We start from the raw sequence: 20,825 nt of genomic DNA, 5'->3' as shown, positions 1-20,825 counted from the left end.
TTGGTAATGGTGAGAGGTTAGCATGTTTTGTTGTAGCCTCTGTTATTGGTAATGGTGAGAGGTTAGTATGTTTTGTTGTAGTCTCTGTTATTGGTAATGGTGAGAGGTTAGCATGTTTTGTTGTAGCCTCTGTTATTGGTAATGGTGAGAGGTTAGTATGTTTTGTTGTAACCTCTGTTATTGGTCATGGTGAGAGGTTAGCATGTTTTGTTGTAGCCTCTGTTATTGGTAATGGTGAGAGGTTAGCATGTTTTATTGTAGCCTCTGTTATTGGTAATGGTGAGAGGTTAGCATGTTTTGTTGTAGCCTCTGTTATTGGTAATGGTGAGAGGTTAGCATGTTTTTGTTGTAGCTGTTATTGGTAATGGTGAGAGGTTAGCATGTTTTGTGTAGCCTCTGTTATTGGTTATGGTGAGAGGTTAGCATGTTTTGTTGTAGCCTCTGTTATTGGTAATGGTGAGAGGTTTGTATGTTTTGTTGTAACCTCTGTTATTGGTAATGGTGAGAGGTTAGCATGTTTTGTTGTAGCCTCTGTTATTGGTAATGGTGAGAGGTTAGCATGTTTTGTTGTACTCTGTTATTGGTAATGGTGAGAGGTTAGCATGTTTTGTTGTAGCTGTTATTGGTAATGGTGAGAGGTTAGCATGTTTTGTTGTAGCCTCTGTTATTGGTTATGGTGAGAGGTTAGCATGTTTTGTTGTAGCCTCTGTTATTGGTAATGGTGAGAGGTTAGTATGTTTTGTTGTAACCTCTGTTATTGGTCATGGTGAGAGGTTAGCATGTTTTGTTGTAGCCTCTGTTATTGGTAATGGTGAGAGGTTAGCATGTTTTGTTGTACTCTGTTATTGGTAATGGTGAGAGGTTAGTATGTTTTGTTGTAGCCTCTGTTATTGGTCATGGTGAGAGGTTTCCATGTTTTGTTGTAGGCTCTGTTATTGGTAATTGTGAGAGGTTTCCATGTTTTGTTGTAGGCTCTGTTATTGGTAATTGTGAGAGGTTTCCATGTTTTGTTGTAGCCTCTGTTATTGGTAATTGTGAGAGGTTTCCATGTTTTGTTGTAGGCTCTGTTATTGGTAATGGTGAGAGGTTAGCATGTTTTGTTGTAGCCTCTGTTATTGGTAATGGTGAGAGGTTTCCATGTTTTGTTGTAGCCTCTGTTATTGGTAATTGTGAGAGGTTTCCATGTTTTGTTGTAGGCTCTGTTATTGGTAATGGTGAGAGGTTAGCATGTTTTGTTGTAGCCTCTGTTATTGGTAATGGTGAGAGGTTAGCATGTTTTGTTGTACCCTCTGTTACTGGTAATGGTGAGAGGTTAGCATGTTTTGTTGTAGCCTCTGTTATTGGTAATGGTGAGAGGTTAGCATGGTTTGTTGTATCCTCTGTTATTGGTAATGGTGAGAGGTTAGCATGTTTTGTTGTAGTCTCTGTTATTGGTAATGGTGAGAGGTTAGCATGTTTTGTTGTAGCCTCTGTTATTGGTAATTTTCACCAACAAAGAATATCATTGTGGTTTTAATATGATGTGACTCTTTGCAGGCTGTCAGGCTGTCTAGTCACAGAGGAAGGCTGTGCTTCTCTGGTCTCAGCTCTGAAGTCAAACCCCTCACACCTGAGAGAGCTGGACCAGAGCTACAATCACCCAGGAGACTCAGGAGTCAGACTGCTCTCTGCTAGACGGGAGGATCCACACTGCAGACTAGAGAAACTCAAGTATGTAGAGGGTTTATGTCAATGTTCATATCAGACATGTTTGACTTATCAGGCTGGTTAAGACAAACATTCATCCCACCACTTGGACAAAGTTATATGCTGACTGTGTGTGAGTGTGTCTCCAGTGTGTGTGTGTGTGTGTGTGTGTCCAGTGTGTGTGTCTCCCCTGTGTGTGTTTGTGTGCCTCCAGTGTGTGTGTCTGTCCACAGTGTGTGTGTCTCCAGTGTGTGTGTCTCCCCTGTGTGTGTGTGTGTGTGTGTGTGTCACCAGTGTGTGTGTCTCCCCTGTGTGTGTGTGTGTGTCACCAGTGTGTCTGTCTCCCCTGTGTGTGTGTGTGTGTCTCCAGTGTGTGTGTGTGTGTGTGTGTGTGTCTGTCTCCAGTGTGTGTGTGTCTCCAGTGTGTGTGTCTGTCTCCAGTGTGTGTATCTCCAGTGTGTTTGTGTGTGTGTGTGTCTCCTGTGTGTGTGTGTGTCTGTCTCCAGTGTGTGTGTGTCTCCAGTGTGTTTGTGTGTGTGTGTATCTCCAGTGTGTGTGTGTGTGTGTCCTGTGTGTGTGTGTGTCTGTCTCCAGTGTGTGTATCTCCAGTGTGTGTGTGTCTCCAGTGTTTGTGTGTGTGTGTATATCTCCAGTGTGTGTGTGTATGTGTGTCTCCTGTGTGTGTGTGTTTCTGTCTCCAGTGTGTGTATCTCCAGTGTGTGTGTGTCTCCAGTGTGTTTGTGTGTGTGTGTGTCTCCTGTGTGTGTGTGTGTGTGTGTGTCTGTCTCCAGTGTGTGTATCTCCAGTGTGTGTGTGTCTCCAGTGTGTGTGTGTCTCCAGTGTGTGTGTGTCTCCTGTGTGTGTGTGTGTGTGTGTGTGTGTGTGTGTGTGTGTGTGTGTGTGTGTGTGTGTGTGTGTGTGTGTGTGTGTGTGTGTGTGTGTGTGAGTTCAGGTGTATCCCTCAATGACTGTCTGTTCTTCTGCTTACCGCTACAGTGTGGAACATGGTGGAGAGAACAGAATGAAACCTGGGCCTAGAAAATGTGAGTGTTGACTGCTGTGAAGAATATGACTAAGAATAAGTCTTAATTCAAGTCACAGTCAAAGACCACCGTCATTACTTACTTGGTCATATTAAATATCAGCTGTAGTTCTACAGAAACAGAAATCAGGGACACCAAAGTTTACAAAGAGTTGCTTTGACAATGTGTGTGTGTGTGTGTGTGTGTGTGTGTGTGTGTGTATAATTAAGCTGAATAAGTGTGTTTTATATTACCATACAGTATAACTGACAAAAGTCTCAAGTTACTTTAACTTCTCCTTTTGATACCTAGAAACATCTACATTAAATGAATTAGTGAAAAGTGAGTTAACATTCTAATGTGAATGATGATGATTTCTAATATTGTGTCTGGTTTCATCCATCAGATGTCTGTGATCTCACACTGGACCCAAACACAGTAGACAGACACCTCTCTCTGTCTGAGGAGAACAGAAAGGTGACATGGAGGAGAGAGAAGCAGCCGTATCCTGATCACCCAGAGAGATTTGAGGACTGTGGACAGGTGCTGTGTAGAGAGGGTCTGACTGGGCGCTGTTACTGGGAGGTAGAGTGGAGTGGGAGGGGGGCTATTATAGGAGTGACATATAAAGGAATCAGCAGGAGAGGAGGAGGTGCTGACTGTTGTCTTGGATACAATGACAAGTCCTGGTGTATGTCCTGCTCTGACAACAGTTACATTGCCTGGCACAATGATAATCCCACTACCATAGACGTCCCCTCCTCCAGCTCCCACAGAGTAGGAGTGTATCTGGACTGGCCAGCCGGCACTCTGTCCTTCTATAGAGCCTCCTCTGACACACTGACCCACCTGATCACATTCACCTCCACATTCACTGAGCCCCTCTATCCAGGGATTCATCTTTGGGGTTGTGGCGACTCAGTGTCCCTCTGTCAGTGATACACACACACACACACACACACACACACACACACACACTGGACTCACACACACACTGGACTCACACACACACTGGACTCACACACACACTGGACACACACACACAAGCTAGACACACACACATTGGACACAGTGGACACACACAGACTGGATACACACACACACTGGACTCATACACACACACTGGACTCATACACACACACTGGACTCATACACACACACTGGACTCACACACACACACACACTGGACACACACACACACACACTGGACAAACACACACACACTGGACAAAACACATACACACACTGGACAAACACACACACACACACTTGAAACACACACACACACTGGACACACAGATTGGCAAACACACACACACACACACTGGACAAACACACTGGACAAACACACACACACACACTGAACAAAAACACACACACAGACTGGACACACACACACACTGGAAACACACACACTGGACACACACTGGACACACATAGACAGGACAAACACACACACTTGACAAACACACACACACACACACACACACACACACACACACACACTTGACAAACACACCCAAACATACTGGACAAACACCTGCAGGACACACACATGCTGGATAAACACACACACACTAGACAAACACACACACACACACACTGGACTCACAAACACACACTAGACACACATTGGACAAAATAACACACTCTGGACAAACAAACACACACACACACACACTTGACAAACACACACACACTTGACAAACACACACACACTGGACAAACACACACACACACTGGACAAACAAACACAAACACACACACACACACACACACACTATCTTGCATTTCTATCCAATTTAGGACTCCTCACATTTACATTCCTTTTTAGGACCCTGCTTTCCAGACATGATAGAAGCACAGAAATTACACTCATGAGTTAGAAAAAAAATCTATTGTGAGGAAATCACCTAAAGTTGCGGACTTCTTGAAAAAAGTTCACTTGTAATTTGACCAACTACTTGAGACCGCACATCAAATCAAATCGGTCAAATACACATGGTTAGCAGACGTTAATGCGAGTGTTGCGAATTACTTGTGCTTCTAGTTCCTTCCGTGCAGTAATGTCTAACAAATAATGTAACAATTTCACAAAAACTACCTTTTACACACAAGTGTAAATGAATGAATACAAAAATGTGCATATAAATACATAGATGAGCGATAGCCGAACGGCAAGATGCAGTAGATTGGATAGAGTACAGTATATACATACTCATATGAGATGAGTAATGTAGGGTATGGTAACATTATAGCTGGTTTAACAGTATATACATACTCATATGAGATGAGTAATGTAGGGTATGGTAACATTATAGCTGGTTTAACAGTATATACATACTCATATGAGATGAGTAATGTAGGGTATGGTAACATTATAGCTGGTTTAACAGTATATATATATGAGATGAGTAATGTAGGGTATGGTAACATTATAGCTGGTTTAACAGTATATATATATATATGAGATGAGTAATGTAGGGTATGGTAACATTATAGCTGGTTTAACAGTATATATATATGAGATGAGTAATGTAGGGTATGGTAACATTATAGCTGGTTTAACAGTATATATATATATGAGATGAGTAATGTAGGGTATGGTAACATTATAGCTGGTTTAACAGTATATATATATGAGATGAGTAATGTAGGGTATGGTAACATTATAGCTGGTTTAACAGTATATACGTATGAGATGAGTAAACATTATATAAAGTGGCATTGTTTAAGTGACTAGTGATACATTTATTACATAAAATTATTCATTATTAAAGTGGCTAGGGGTTGAGTCTGTATGTTGGCAGCAGCCACTCAGCCATCGAGAGAATGCCTCCTATAAAATCTATCAAATCTATCCAACTGCCTACGTTGTACCTAATGGAAGCCTAAAATAATTAACAAGTTTTAAATTCTCGATATTTGATGCATTCATTCTATTTTATGACTGAAAATATTGCATGTAGGATGCCACAATGATGCAACACGGATGGCAACTCAACGGCTGTAGTCTAGTTCTACTGTAGTCTAGTTCTACTGTAGTTCTACTGTAGTGTAGTTCTACTGTAGTGTAGTTCTACTGTAGTCTAGTTCTACTGTAGTTCTACTGTAGTGTAGTTCTACTGTAGTCTAGTTCTACTGTAGTGTAGTTCTACTGTAGTGTAGTTCTACTGTAGTGTAGTTCTGTAGTGTAGTTCTACTGTAGTCTAGTTCTACTGTAGTTCTACTGTAGTGTAGTTCTACTGTAGTGTAGTTCTACTGTAGTGTAGTTCTGTAGTGAAGTTCTGTAGTGTAGTTCTACTGTAGTGTAGTTCTACTGTAGTGTAGTTCTACTGTAGTGTAGTTCTACTGTAGTTCTACTGTAGTGTAGTTCTACTGTAGTGCAGTTCTACTGTAGTGTAGTTCTACTGTAGTGTAGTTCTACTGTAGTGTAGTTCTACTGTAGTCTAGTTCTACTGTAGTGTAGTTCTACTGTAGTGTAGTTCTACTGTAGTGTAGTTCTGTAGTGTAGTTCTACTGTAGTCTAGTTCTACTGTAGTTCTACTGTAGTGTAGTTCTACTGTAGTGTAGTTCTGTAGTGAAGTTCTGTAGTGTAGTTCTACTGTAGTGTAGTTCTACTGTAGTGTAGTTCTACTGTAGTGTAGTTCTACTGTAGTTCTACTGTAGTGCAGTTCTACTGTAGTGTAGTTCTGTAGTGTAGTTCTGTAGTGTAGTTCTACTGTAGTGTAGTTCTACTGTAGTGTAGTTCTACTGTAGTTCTACTGTAGTGTAGTTCTACTGTAGTGTAGTTCTGTAGTGTAGTTCTACTGTAGTGTAGTTCTACTGTAGTGTAGTTCTACTGTAGTTCTACTGTAGTGCAGTTCTACTGTAGTGTAGTTCTGTAGTGTAGTTCTACTGTAGTCTAGTTCTACTGTAGTGTAGTTCTACTATAGTGTAGTTCTACTGTAGTGTAGTTCTACTGTAGTCTAGTTCTACTGTAGTCTAGTTCTACTGTAGTCTAGTTCTGTAGTGTAGTTCTACTGTAGTGTAGTTCTACTGTAGTCTAGTTCTACTGTAGTGTAGTTCTACTGTAGTCTAGTTCTACTGTAGTGTAGTTCTACTATAGTGTAGTTCTACTGTAGTGTAGTTCTACTGTAGTCTAGTTCTACTGTAGTCTAGTTCTGTAGTCTAGTTCTGTAGTCTAGTTCTACTGTAGTGTAGTTCTACTGTAGTCTAGTTCTACTGTAGTCTAGTTCTACTGTAGTCTAGTTCTGTAGTCTAGTTCTACTGTAGTCTAGTTCTACTGTAGTCTAGTTCTACTGTAGTCTAGTTCTGTAGTCTAGTTCTACTGTAGTCTAGTTCTACTGTAGTCTAGTTCTGTAGTCTAGTTCTACTGTAGTCTAGTTCTACTGTAGTCTAGTTCTACTGTAGTCTAGTTCTACTGTAGTCTAGTTCTACTATAGTCTAGTTCTACTGTAGTGTAGTTCTACTATAGTCTAGTTCTACTGTAGTCTAGTTCTACTGTAGTCTAGTTCTACTGTAGTGTAGTTCTACTATAGTCTAGTTCTACTGTAGTCTAGTTCTACTGTAGTCTAGTTCTGTAGTCTAGTTCTACTGTAGTCTAGTTCTACTGTAGTGTAGTTCTACTGTAGTCTAGTTCTGTAGTCTAGTTCTACTGTAGTCTAGTTCTACTGTAGTCTAGTTCTGTAGTCTAGTTCTACTGTAGTGTAGTTCTACTGTAGTGTAGTTCTACTGTAGTGTAGTTCTGTAGTGAAGTTCTGTAGTGTAGTTCTACTGTAGTGTAGTTCTACTGTAGTGTAGTTCTACTGTAGTGTAGTTCTACTGTAGTTCTACTGTAGTGTAGTTCTACTGTAGTGCAGTTCTACTGTAGTGTAGTTCTACTGTAGTGTAGTTCTACTGTAGTGTAGTTCTACTGTAGTCTAGTTCTACTGTAGTGTAGTTCTACTGTAGTGTAGTTCTACTGTAGTGTAGTTCTGTAGTGTAGTTCTACTGTAGTCTAGTTCTACTGTAGTTCTACTGTAGTGTAGTTCTACTGTAGTGTAGTTCTACTGTAGTGTAGTTCTGTAGTGAAGTTCTGTAGTGTAGTTCTACTGTAGTGTAGTTCTACTGTAGTGTAGTTCTACTGTAGTTCTACTGTAGTGCAGTTCTACTGTAGTGTAGTTCTACTGTAGTTCTACTGTAGTCTAGTTCTACTGTAGTCTAGTTCTGTAGTCTAGTTCTGTAGTCTAGTTCTACTGTAGTGTAGTTCTACTGTAGTGTAGTTCTACTGTAGTGTAGTTCTACTGTAGTCTAGTTCTACTGTAGTTCTACTGTAGTCTAGGTCTACTGTAGTCTAGTTCTGTAGTCTAGTTCTGTAGTCTAGTTCTACTGTAGTGTAGTTCTACTGTAGTCTAGTTCTACTGTAGTGTAGTTCTACTGTAGTCTAGTTCTACTGTAGTGTAGTTCTACTATAGTGTAGTTCTACTGTAGTGTAGTTCTACTGTAGTCTAGTTCTACTGTAGTCTAGTTCTGTAGTCTAGTTCTGTAGTCTAGTTCTACTGTAGTGTAGTTCTACTGTAGTCTAGTTCTACTGTAGTCTAGTTCTACTGTAGTCTAGTTCTGTAGTCTAGTTCTACTGTAGTCTAGTTCTACTGTAGTCTAGTTCTACTGTAGTCTAGTTCTGTAGTCTAGTTCTACTGTAGTCTAGTTCTACTGTAGTCTAGTTCTGTAGTCTAGTTCTACTGTAGTCTAGTTCTACTGTAGTCTAGTTCTACTGTAGTCTAGTTCTACTATAGTCTAGTTCTACTGTAGTGTAGTTCTACTATAGTCTAGTTCTACTGTAGTCTAGTTCTACTGTAGTCTAGTTCTACTGTAGTGTAGTTCTACTATAGTCTAGTTCTACTGTAGTCTAGTTCTACTGTAGTCTAGTTCTGTAGTCTAGTTCTACTGTAGTCTAGTTCTACTGTAGTGTAGTTCTACTGTAGTCTAGTTCTGTAGTCTAGTTCTACTGTAGTCTAGTTCTACTGTAGTCTAGTTCTGTAGTCTAGTTCTACTGTAGTGTAGTTCTACTGTAGTGTAGTTCTACTGTAGTGTAGTTCTGTAGTGAAGTTCTGTAGTGTAGTTCTACTGTAGTGTAGTTCTACTGTAGTGTAGTTCTACTGTAGTGTAGTTCTACTGTAGTTCTACTGTAGTGTAGTTCTACTGTAGTGCAGTTCTACTGTAGTGTAGTTCTACTGTAGTGTAGTTCTACTGTAGTGTAGTTCTACTGTAGTCTAGTTCTACTGTAGTGTAGTTCTACTGTAGTGTAGTTCTACTGTAGTGTAGTTCTGTAGTGTAGTTCTACTGTAGTCTAGTTCTACTGTAGTTCTACTGTAGTGTAGTTCTACTGTAGTGTAGTTCTACTGTAGTGTAGTTCTGTAGTGAAGTTCTGTAGTGTAGTTCTACTGTAGTGTAGTTCTACTGTAGTGTAGTTCTACTGTAGTTCTACTGTAGTGCAGTTCTACTGTAGTGTAGTTCTACTGTAGTTCTACTGTAGTCTAGTTCTACTGTAGTCTAGTTCTGTAGTCTAGTTCTGTAGTCTAGTTCTACTGTAGTGTAGTTCTACTGTAGTGTAGTTCTACTGTAGTGTAGTTCTACTGTAGTCTAGTTCTACTGTAGTTCTACTGTAGTCTAGTTCTACTGTAGTCTAGTTCTGTAGTCTAGTTCTGTAGTCTAGTTCTACTGTAGTGTAGTTCTACTGTAGTGTAGTTCTACTGTAGTCTAGTTCTACTGTAGTCTAGTTCTGTAGTCTAGTTCTGTAGTCTAGTTCTACTGTAGTCTAGTTCTACTGTAGTCTAGTTCTACTGTAGTCTAGTTCTACTGTAGTCTAGTTCTGTAGTCTAGTTCTGTAGTCTAGTTCTACTGTAGTCTAGTTCTACTGTAGTCTAGTTCTACTGTAGTGTAGTTCTACTGTAGTGTAGTTCTACTGTAGTCTAGTTCTACTGTAGTCTAGTTCTGTAGTCTAGTTCTGTAGTCTAGTTCTACTGTAGTCTAGTTCTACTGTAGTCTAGTTCTACTGTAGTCTAGTTCTACTGTAGTCTAGTTCTGTAGTCTAGTTCTGTAGTCTAGTTCTACTGTAGTCTAGTTCTACTGTAGTGTAGTTCTACTATAGTGTAGTTCTACTATAGTGTAGTTCTACTGTAGTGTAGTTCTACTGTAGTGTAGTTCTACTGTAGTCTAGTTCTGTAGTCTAGTTCTGTAGTCTAGTTCTACTGTAGTGTAGTTCTACTGTAGTCTAGTTCTGTAGTCTAGTTCTGTAGTCTAGTTCTACTGTAGTGTAGTTTTTCTGTAAAGTATTTAAACCGGAACAACCATTTCACTAATGGAGTCAATATATCCAAGTAACAGATTAATAGTTTAGAATTTATTTTTTTTCTGTATCAAAGTCAGAAGGCTTTGTATTCTTGAGTCTTTCCAAAAGTGAACAACATGGAAAAACTTCCCCCGAACAGAGAGATGGAGGACATTCATCACAGCTGTATCTGCAGAGTGTTGAGGTGAGATGACATGATGAATGACATTAAATAAAGGTTGACTACAACACAGTACTTGAACATCTCTGTATTAACTCTACCAGGTTACAGCTGTATCTGCAGAGTGTTGAGGTGAGATGACATGATGAACATCTCTGTATTAACTCTACCAGGTTACAGCTGTATCTGCAGAGTGTTGAGGTGAGATGACATGATGAACATCTCTGTATTAACTCTACCAGGTTACAGCTGTATCTGCAGAGTGTTGAGGTGAGATGACATGATGAACATCTCTGTATTAACTCTACCAGGTTACAGCTGTATCTGCAGAGTGTTGAGGTTAAACTAACAATCCCAACTAAATAACTACATAGACAAGGATGTGACAGGAGAATGTGCAATGCTGACATCAAGGCAGAATCAATCTGTATGGAATATAAACCCAACAATGCTGACATCAAGGCAGAATCAATCTGTATGGAATATAAACCCAACAATGCTGACATCAAGGCAGAATCAATCTGTATGGAATATAAACCCAACAATGCTGACATCAAGGCAGAATCAATCTGTATGGAATATAAACCCAACAATGCTGACATCAAGGCAGAATCAATCTGTATGGAATATAAGCCCAACCAATGCTGACATCAAGGCAGAATCAATCTGTATGGAATATAAACCCAACAATGCTGACATCAAGGCAGAATCAATCTGTATGGAATATAAACCCAACAATGCTGACATCAAGGCAGAATCAATCTGTATGGAATATAAGCCCAACAATGCTGACATCAAGGCAGAATCAATCTGTATGGAATATAAGCCCAACAATGCTGACATCAAGGCAGAATCAATCTGTATGGAATATAAGCCCAACAATGCTGACATCAAGGCAGAATCAATCTGTATGGAATATAAGCCCAACAATGATGACATCAAGGCAGAATCAATCTGTATGGAATCTAAACCCAACAATCTGTTTGCAATGTAAACCTTCTAATAAAAGCAAAACCTATTAAATCAAGTTCCCTCCCCCAGGTAAAACTATGTAAAGCCTGGTAATCCTTCTCTGTTATCATCTATCCTGACACACTAGTTCCCTCCCCCAGGTAAAACAATGTAAAGCCTGGTAATCCTTCTGTGTTATCATCTATCCTGACACACTAGTTCCCTCCTCCAGGTAAAACACTGTAAAGCCTGGTAATCCTTCTGTGTTATCATCTATCCTGACACACTAGTTCCCTCCCTCCAGGTAAAACAATGTAAAGCCTGGTAATCCTTCTGTGTTATCATCTATCCTGACACACTAGTTCCCTCCCCCAGGTAAAACTATCCTGACACACTAGTTCCCTCCTCCAGGTAAAACAATGTAAAGCCTGGTAATCCTTCTGTGTTGTCATCTATCCTGACACACTAGTTCCCTCCCCCAGGTAAAACTATCCTGACACACTAGTTCCCTCCCCCAGGTAAAACAATGTAAAGCCTGGTAATCCTTCTGTGTTATCATCTATCCTGACACACTAGTTCCCTCCCCCAGGTAAAACAATGTAAAGCCTGGTAATCCTTCTGTGTTGTCATCTATCCTGACACACTAGTTCCCTCCTCCAGGTAAAACAATGTAAAGCCTGGTAATCATTCTGTGTTGTCATCTATCCTGACACACTAGTTCCCTCCTCCAGGTAAAACTATCCTGACACACTAGTTCCCTCCTCCAGGTAAAACTATCCTGACACACTAGTTCCCTCCTCCAGGTAAAACTATCCTGTCACACTAGTTCCCTCCCCCAGGTAAAACTATCCTGTCACACTAGTTCCCTCCCTCCAGGTAAAACTATCCTGTCACACTAGTTCCCTCCCTCCAGGTAAAACTATCCTGTCACACTAGTTCCCTCCCTCCAGGTAAAACTATCCTGTCACACTAGTTCCCTCCCTCCAGGTAAAACAATGTAAAGCCTGGTAATCCTTCTGTGTTGTCATCTATCCTGACACACAAGTTCCCTCCTCCAGGTAAAACTATCCTGTCACACTAGTTCCCTCCCTCCAGGTAAAACTATCCTGTCACACTAGTTCCCTCACTCCAGGTAAAACTATCCTGTCACACTAGTTCCCTCCCTCCAGGTAAAACAATGTAAAGCCTGGTAATCCTTCTGTGTTGTCATCTATCCTGACACACAAGTTCCCTCCTCCAGGTAAAACAATGTAAAGCCTGGGTATCCTTCTGTGTTATCATCTATCCTGACAGACTAGTTCAGATCTAATGTCTTGACTCAAATCAAATTTGATTTGTCACATACACATGGTTAGCAGATGTTAATGCGAGTGTAGTGAAATGCTTGTGCTTCTTGTTCCGACAATGCAGTAATAACCAACGAGTAATCTAACTAACAATTCCAAAACTACTACCTTATACACACAAGTGTAAAGAATAAGTACATAAAGATATATGAATGAGTGATGGTACAGAGCGGCATAGGCAAGATACAGTAGATGGTATCGAGTACAGTATATACATATGAGATGAGTAATGTAGGGTATGTAAACAAAGTGGCATAGTTTAAAGTGGCTAGTGATACATGTATTACATAAAGATGCAGTAGATGATCTAGAGTACAGTATAAACATATAGATATGAGATGAATAATGTAGGGTAAACATTATATTAAGTAGAATTGTTTAAAGTGGCTAGTGATATATTTTACATCAATTTCCATCAATTCCCATTATTAAAGTGGCTGCAGTTGTTGGCAGCGTGTTGGCAGCAGCCACTCAATGTTAGTGGTGGCTGTTTAACAGTCTGATGGCCTTGAGATAGAAGTTGTTTTTCAGTCTCTCGGTCCCAGCTTTGATGCACCTGTACTGACCTCGCCTTCTGGATGATAGCGGGGTGAACAGGCAGTGGCTCGGGTGGTTGTTGTCCTTGATGATCTTTATGGCCTTCCTGTGACATCGGGTGGTGTAGGTGTCCTGGAGGGCAGGTAGTTTTCCCCCGGTGATGCGTTGTGCAAACCTCACTACCCTCTGGAGAGCCTTACGGTTGTGGGCGGAGCAGTTGCCGTACCAGGCGGTGATACAGCCCGACAGTTAATAATAATCAGGCAAACCAAGCATAAAACACATGCTGCAGCCCAGCCACCGCTGCAACCCAACTTCCAAACAGGGATTCCAACCAAGTTGCAAGCATCCACTCTGGTTTGGGGGGATTTTTCTAAGCCGCAGTGGCAATGTATTCTGCAAGATCAGTCACATTAGAAGAGTGATCTGGGAGAACAAAAATACAACATTCATCCCCAATGATTGCACAAGTGCCCCCTTGACCTGCCAGAAGATAGTCAAGAGCCTCTCTGTTTTGCAGAGATAACTTTAGCATTTCTTTTAGTTCCCCATTCAATTGTTCCAGGGAATTTCTACTTGCATTGCCAATGTTCTCTATGTGTCTAGAGATGTCATAGATTTGGTCTAGGGCACATGCAACCCCATACCCAGAGAAAAACACACCAAAGAACCTGGAGGCAGGTGTCTGAGCGTGAGTGACGTTATCTCGCCTCATTCCAGGAAGTTTGTAGTCTCTAAACAGAGCCATCAGATCCCTCTGATCATTTGGAACGGTTCTCATAGCTGTCACCACAAACCCAACAGTACAAGTACCTCCCCAGTTCGAGGGCAGGCTATAGTAAGCCATCTTACCACACAGCCAATAGGTGCCATGTGGGGCTCCTCTCAGAGTTGTGCTATGTTTGTCAACCCACATTTTAAAAGGTTCCTTATCAGCCTGACCATTCTCCTGTATTACTGTTAAATTGCAAGCATTTGATCCATTAAGATTCATAGTACAATTACATTTCAATTCCCCCAAATGGTGATCTCCATATCCTCTAATACACCAGGGGGCAGTCATCACCCCAGCCACTGAAATGGGCGGCATTGAGACATTACCAGGCCTCAAGTAATAGGATACATTGGGTTGATTATATACCTTAACATTGTTGGTCATAGTATAAAAATGTATTTTTCCTGCCAATGCTATAGTAAAGTTCACTCCTATTGGGACTCCCATAAGGGGCAAGCCTGCCCCTACCTTAACAGGCCCCATCCCACACACCCAACAGTCCTTTTCTTTGGAGGGCAGGTTGGCAACCATTTCTGCTCTAGATAAGAACAAATTGTCCTCATGTTTGTGAGGTTCCAGCAGGGCTGTCCTTCTACGATGACCATCTACTTCTGGGCCATTACTTCTTGGTCCCTTTGGCTCAGGACTAGAGAGTAATAGGATACGGCGCCTGTCAAATTTGATTGATTGCTGACCTTATGACCTGATGACCTGTACAGAATATGTGCCCCCGCCCCGCCCCCCCTGTTCGTGTGGTCATGTGTTAGAGGGTGTTTGAACTTTTGGGGCCCATGCCCCCCCCCCCTCCACCCCCCAGTTTTATCTCCCTTATGGTTGTTATCTATGAAGCAGGAATGTCTGGGGCTATAGATAGCGCTGGGGCCTCAGCATTATAAATGGCTAGAACAAGCCATTTTTTTAAGACCTGAATATTAAGCATCTAAAAATATGTCTACAAGGGGAATTCTCGGAGTGCTCTGTAGCTCATGTCACGAACCCAACGCCAAAAGCTTGGAGGATATTTTGGTAGAGGCTCCCGAATGTTTTAACGGATTTCTGTGTACAAGCGAGGGCCATATTTCGTACATATTCAACCCGGAGGAATCTACGGTTAAGATATTCACAGACAGCGTGTCCCAACCCTTTTATCGTGCAGAACCCGAGCCTTTTTCTCTAGCGCTAAGGATGCGAGAATGGCTTAAAATAAGGCTAGCTTTGTGTCAAATGGAACGTGCCCTGAGTGCTTCAAGGCTGCCAGGATATGCGCTGGAAGAACAAGTCTGTGGACGTCAGGACCTAATGGCCCTGAGAGTCACATCCATGGGCTATACCCCGGACTCCAGAGTGACAATTTTAGCATGTGAACAATTTGACAGGTCAAATGCTACGAAAATGGTCAGTCCATATGTATCCTCCAAAGCATGCAAGGATGTAAATTTTTTTCAAATAATGTTCAGTTTTAAATGGCGCGATTACCACATTTTCCGAACCCTGATGAATAAGCTGGACAGTCTTTTCGAAAATCGTGAACAATTACGACGATGGCCTAGGTTATCGTTGAGACATACCCCGGAACAACATATGTTATCGTTGAGACATACACCGGAAGAACAACAAGTTCGAAGGCGGATCTTTCCCTGGCAGGAAAGTGGACAGAGCTTCGACGGAGCGCGGAAAAGACTTTGTGATGGGGAATTGGAAACGGATAATGTTCAGGGCTAACAGGACCCCATATATCTGTAAGAAATAGTTAAAATAAATGTTGAATTATAAGGTGTGTTAAAATGTAGGTGTTAATTTTTGAAAATGTATACCCCCCCATTTAACTAAGGGGTAGAGCTCTTTTCTCTCAAGCTAGGGTCTGGCGCAGACAACTGTAAGATCTGAAAAAAAAACATGTATTATTTTATAGTCTATTCCTACATGGGTATGTTATGAACATTACGTTTTATTAAAGTTTGTAATAATGTACAAAGACCTGCATCCAAGGTTTTTTTTATTTTTACATAAAACACGTGTGCTGCATGTTTAAATATTATTCAAATGGGTTACTTAATTCAAACATGTCTTAAAGGTTGTACGAAATATTTTGGAATTCAATAAAAGGAATGTTTAAAAACGGTATCTCACCCTTTAACTATGGGAAAAACCTATTTAACACCTTATTCCAACTCTGTCACGAAGTAAAATAGAATCAGAGTGTTTTGTGTGTGGGAGGGGTCTTGTGTGTGTGTGGGAGGGTTCTTGAGGCGGAGCAACAGGTGTGTGTGTGTGTGTGTGTGTGTGTGTGTGTGTGTGTGTGTGTGTGGTGGTTGGTTGTGTGTGAAAATCCTAAGGTTGGGGGTCCCAGAACTCTTATCTGTAGAGAACCGTTTGAAACAAGGTGTGCACTATCATGCATAAGGCATGTCGAGATATCAGCCGAACAGCGGGGGTTAAACATAGATATCTCTAATCTGCGGCCCCCACACACCCGGTTTGCAGACAGAATGTCACGACATCCCCTCCTGTTGTTTGAATTCACAGCCTGTGTTCTCTAAACCAGCATACATCTCTCAAAAAACTCATTCCGAACTTTTAGATAGTTAGGGACAGAACTATTTTTAACGTTGTCAGCATTGCTTTAGCGCAAACATAAAGGCCCGAATATTGAGCTGCACGGACAGATTAAAATAATAATAATAATATTCGGAATAAGGGAATCTCGCATAATGGATATTTCTGGAGGTGAGTAAATGAAAAAAACATATTTTAAGATTTGTTTGAATATTATTGGAATATTAATATAGTATTTCCCAAAAGGCCAATATAGGTTAAAAAAAATAAAAAAAAAATAAAAAGTGTAGATATAGCGTATAACTGTTAACATTGTCTAATGGAATCTAGGATCCCCGACATTTACGCAGCTTTTACGCGATTTACCTGATCTGGAACATGATGGGGGTTCGCAGGAGCAAAAGTCTGGCAGACAATCACCAACGGCCTTTTTTCGTTGTAAGTCCTTATAATTAAACACATACCCAAGAATATTTATATATAAACATTTTAAAAATAGGTTGTACTATTTAAAAAAATATATTTTATGTATTTACAGCCGACATACAGCCCTTTATGATAAAGGATGCGTTACGGACAGCTGACACGCAGGACTTTGATGCAATTCTACCGTTCACTGTGGCCCAAGTACACTGCTCAGAATCAAGCCCACCCGAAAACTACTGTTGGGCCGGGAACTTGCTGCTTCACGAGCCGGCGCTCCAGGGACACGGTATGAGACCATTATACAGTTTTGTTATTAGTTATCAGCCTTTTTATTAGTTATAGATCTGTTGATAGCCTATGTTAAAACAAGGACAAATAATGTTTTTCAGACTGCCCGGAGACAGACCCAGCAGAATCGGGAAAGCTAGAGGGAAAAAGTCACACACCCCCGGTTTCGGCGATTCGTCACAACAAGCGCCAAAAAAGCCGAGGTATTTTAACCTCTTCAGTCGACCCTCTACTTTTTTGAACATTTTGTTAAAAATCGTGCAACATTTCAGCGCCCTGCTACTCATGCCAGGAATATAGTACGTATCATTTGGTTAGTCTGTGTGTATAGGAAACCCTCGGACGTTTTTAAAACTGGTTAAATCACGACTGTGGCTATTACATAACGGCGTTACATCGGAAAGCACAGGAAAACCTGATCACAGAAAATGGAAATAAATATCCATGCGCCACTACCGCAATTGTTAACAGTGAGCCATTAGATAAGACCTAGCATTCAACTCCCACAGCATCCCCATGTTGTCTAATTATCTTTGAATTTAATCCTCTTTGATTCTTTTGAACCGAAAGGGTGTTACATGGTCTCCGCCCAGATCATTCCGGAAGAGCTCTCTCCTGAAATTTTTTCCAAGACGACAGCTAATGATTTACAAAATACGGATGATTTTTATGCTTATTAACGTTTACTAATACCTAAAGTAGCATTACAAACGTATTTAAGTGTTTTGTGAAAGTTTATCGTCTGCATTTTGAATTTTAAAAATGAACGTTTTGAAATCGCTGTTTTTTCGTTTATCACACAGTCTACATATAACGATATCTTGGCTTTATATGGCCCATTTAATCGAAATAAAGACCCAATAGTGTTTATGGGACATCTAGGAGTGCCAACAAAGAAGATGGTGAAAGGTAATGACTGTTTTCTATTTTATTGTGCGGTTTGTGTAACGCCGAAATGCTAATTATTTTGTTTACGTCCCCTGCTGTGCTTTTCTGTTGTAGTGTATTGGTGCATGCTATCAGATAATAGCTTCTCATGCTGTCGAAAAGCATTTTAAAAATCTGACTTGTTGCCTGGATTCACAAGAGTGTAGCTTTAATTTGATACCCTGCTGTGTATTTTAATGAACTTTTGAGTTTTAAAATACTATTAGCATTTAGTTTAGCGCATTTGCACAACAGAGCTCTAGTTGGGAAAGTGTCCCAGGTAGAGGTATTTTAACTATGTACTGTTAATATATATTATTATAACGGAAAGGTATTTGACATTTGTATGTAGCTAACATATATATTTTTATATCTAATAACGTAATTATGTATGTATTATTTTCATTCAGACTCCGCACCGGCGAAAACGGCACAGACGACAACATAAATCTAGAGCTGGGGATTCCAGCGCCCGAGCATTCCGAATGAAACACCCAAGAGACCTGTTTTTAATGACATGTCAGATGTTGATGACCAGCTATTCTGTGATGCGGCCAACCTTATAGACCCAGTCAATTCTACGGCCTCAATACCTGCAGACGAACAAGAAAGGTTTTTCACATTATTTTCCAGGGCTTTGAAATCGAGGAATGTTTTGCTATACAAACGACTGGGGGATTTAATTGAGAGACAGTACAGAGACGATATGTTATTCTGGCATAGAACAATTCCACGCATGTTAAACAGCAACCCCATTAAAAAACGCAAATACAGACGCTAAAATCATACATGTAACACCAACCATTACAGAAAGAAAAAAAAACGAACACTCTTAATTATCCAAAAATGGCAGAACTAACGCAACACGGGGAGACAGTTGAAAGCCTCTTATCCCAGATTCCAGACGAACTCCTAGAAGTTATAAGACGTATGAACGATTCAGGAACGTTAGATGAAAGCATATTAACACAGATTCCAGCCGAACTCTTAGAAATGATTAATCGTATGAACCAGTCAAACATGTTATCCCAGATTCCCGAAGCCCTCATAACCTTAATTAATCGTATGAACGCGAGTCAGACAATTTCGGCCCCGACAACCCCGACAACGATAGAACAACCCGTAACGCCTAGGTCCGTAGAGTCTGAAACGCCACAAGATGTTTTTGGGGAATTGGACAATTATCTAATAAATCTGGCTGCAGATGTTCAGGATAGACGTGTCAGGGTTGTTTACAGGAATAAATTCAACAATACAGAGATTCGACAGTTTTTCAATTTCCTATGTGTGAATCAGAATCTTGACTATGCTGTATTTTACATGATGATAATGGACACTCTGAATGACCTGTTAGAAACAGCAAGAGATTATGGCGAACCTCGTGATGTCTTACAGTTGGAAATATGTGGAGATAGCCTGCATAATTCAGTATCTCTTATTTTACCCAATGGCGAAGCAGATCTTGAACAATTTACAGCGCTGGTAGAACGCCTTGTTCAGTCAAATTTAGCCATCATAGCCGATCGAACCCTAGAGCTTGTAGTGCAAATAATACGTCAACCACAGGGGGGCGGGGGGCAGAGAAGGAAGCTTGATAGCCTAATGCAGTCAGAAATCATAAGCAATAAAAGGGCCTACCTCATAAACGTTCACAATCCCGATAATAAGCTATGTTTTGCAATAGGCCTATCGCATTTACTTAACCCCGGATGTACTGATCTGACGGCATTGCAAAAGGCTAGAGAGATCCAAACGGCGGTGGGTCTCGGGATCCATGAAGGCGTGGCATTCTCAGACATTGTCAAATTTGAAAACCTTCTGAATATCAAGATTGTGGTTTTGTACCACAGTAGAGCTAATGCAGCTCTCTTGAAGTTCCAAAACACCCCCCAACCGCACCCCCAGATTCTGTACTTTTATGTGCAAAACGAACATTACTATGCCGTTACAAACGTCACGGCGTTCCTAGGGGCAACCTATGTGTGTAGATCCTGCCATACCGGCTACAGCCGAAAGGGGGGGCACTCGTGCTGTTATAACTGTTCGGTATGTCAGGATGCCGAGTGCCCTATGCAGACCCTAAACTTGACACCTTGTGAGGATTGCCATCGCACATGTCGTAAGACCTACTGTTACGATAAACACAAAATTGAAACATGGCACCCTAAGGCCGGTAAATCTGTAAGCATTTGTGCCATTAACAAGAAATGCCCAAAATGTCATTGCAATTACAGCCTTAAAATAGATAGCCCTAAACCACATGTTTGTGGAATCCTACAGTGTCCAATCTGTAAAGGGGGTCTGAAAAGCAGAAATGCTGAAGTGGTTCAAGAAGTGACACACGAGTGTTATATTCAGCCCTTGGCTGAAGATGAACCTTCAGAGAAATATGTGTTCTATGATTTTGAGACAAATCAACAATCGGGGGATCATTTGCCTATTTTTGTATCTACCATGACATTCACGGGGTAAAAGTGGTCTGCAGAAGGATCCAATTGTGCACTACTCTTTCTAAAACATTTTAGAAAACCACAGTACCAAAACTTTACGTTCATAGCGCACAATGCTAGAGCCTACGACTCGTACCTTCTTCTGAACCCCTTGATAAAGCAAGGCATAGCGCCGAGGGTCCTAGCGCAAGGGAGTAAAATCCTGTGTTTTGTAGATCCCGCCTTCAACCAGAGATACATTGACAGTTTAAGCTTCTTACCCATGAGATTGGCTCAAATGCCAGAAGCCTTGGGTTTTGAAAACTCTGTGAAAGGCTGGTTCCCCCACTTCTTCACATCTGAGGAGAATCTACACTATATAGGATCAT

The 20,825-nt window shown here is 40.9% G+C and overlaps 1 long non-coding RNA gene across 3 annotated transcripts; it reads left to right on the top strand.

Annotated features, from left to right (window-relative positions):
* The first annotated feature begins 14,653 nt into the window (after positions 1–14,653).
* On the top strand, positions 14,654–17,070 carry LOC135570131 (uncharacterized). 3 transcript variants are annotated; one of them, XR_010463440.1, is made up of 3 exons: positions 14,654–15,549; positions 16,717–16,804; positions 16,905–17,070. It is a non-coding gene; the product is annotated as an uncharacterized LOC135570131 (long non-coding RNA). The 3 variants fall into 3 exon arrangements; XR_010463439.1 differs by having other exon boundaries at positions 16,697–16,804; XR_010463438.1 differs by lacking the exon at positions 14,654–15,549 and adding an exon at positions 16,415–16,537 and having other exon boundaries at positions 16,697–16,804.
* Positions 17,071–20,825: the final 3,755 nt, after the last annotated feature.

The sequence above is a fragment of the Oncorhynchus nerka genome, unplaced genomic scaffold (assembly GCF_034236695.1).
Source record: "Oncorhynchus nerka isolate Pitt River unplaced genomic scaffold, Oner_Uvic_2.0 unplaced_scaffold_1088, whole genome shotgun sequence".
NCBI lineage: Eukaryota > Metazoa > Chordata > Actinopteri > Salmoniformes > Salmonidae > Oncorhynchus > Oncorhynchus nerka.
The sequence above is the reverse complement of the archived record's forward strand: the minus strand, read 5'-3'. Positions and strand labels throughout refer to the sequence as shown.